Below are 1,298 nucleotides of genomic sequence, written 5' to 3' on the forward strand. Positions count from 1 at the left end.
TTCCATTTCCACTCAGGTATATTTAGCGGTTGCATTTTCCCATAAGGCTTTTGGTGCTCGGCTTTGACTTGTAAGCAAGTTAAGCACTTGCTAACATAATCCACTACATCATTCTTCATTCCTGGCCACCAGTAATCTCTTTTCAAGTCTTGGTACATTTTTGTAGCTCCAGGATGGATTGAGTACCTTGACTTATGAGCTTCATCTAAGATTCGACTTCTAAGATCACCATGGCGTGGGATCCACATACGGTCGAACCTAGTTTTAACTCCATGAGTGTTTTCCATCAACTCGTCTTGCTGGCCATAAATCCTTTCTTTCTTTACTAACCCTTCATCTACTAACACTTCTGACTGCACTTTGATGATTTCTTCAAAAAGACTTGGGTTCATGATCAACTTGTAGGACTTCACTGTTGCAAGGACTTCCTCATTCTTACGACTTAACGCATCAGCGACCACGTTAACTTTACCGGGGTAATACTTAATCTCACAGTCGTAATCCTTTATCAATTCTAACCATCTTCTCTGCCTCATGTTCAATTCTTTCTGCTCGAAGAAGTACTTTAAACTCTTATGATCTGTATAGATAATACACTTAGTACCGTACAGATAATGCCTCCATATCTTAAGAGCATGTACTACAGCTGCTAACTCCAAATCATGCGTCGGATAAGTACTCTCATGGACCTTCAACTGCCTAGACGCGTAGGCTATCACCTTCCCTCGTTGCATCAACACGCAACCTAACCCTTGATGCGAGGCATCAGCACAAACAACGAAATCCTCGTCGCCATCTGGTAGAGTAAGGATGGGAGCTTGCGTGAGTCTCTTCTTCAATTCTTCAAAGGCTTCTTCCTGAAACTTTCCCCAACTGAATACTATCGACTTTCGGGTCATACCGGTCAGCGGTGCGGCTATCTTGGAGAAACCTTCGATGAATCTCCTATAGTAGCCAGCTAACCCTAGGAAGCTTCGTATACCAGTCGGATTCTGCGGAGTCTTCCAATTCGTTATCGCTTCAATCTTAGCTGGGTCCACGGTAATCCCCTCCGGATTAACCACATGACCTAAAAATTGCACTTCTCTTAACCAGAACGCGCACTTCGAAAACTTGGCGTACAACTTCTCTTTCTTCAGAACTTCCAATACCTCTCTCAGATGCTCGGCATGGTCAGACTCGCTCTTTGAATAAATCAATATATCATCGATGAAGACGATAACCGACTTATCTAACATCGGTCGACACACCCTATTCTTCATGTCCATAAATGCTGCAGGAGCATTGGTTAGACCGAA

This window comes from Bidens hawaiensis, unplaced genomic scaffold, assembly GCF_021521415.1.
Source record: "Bidens hawaiensis isolate Kalapana, Puna unplaced genomic scaffold, B.hawaiensis_p1.1 tig00018215_1, whole genome shotgun sequence".
Lineage (NCBI taxonomy): Eukaryota > Viridiplantae > Streptophyta > Magnoliopsida > Asterales > Asteraceae > Bidens > Bidens hawaiensis.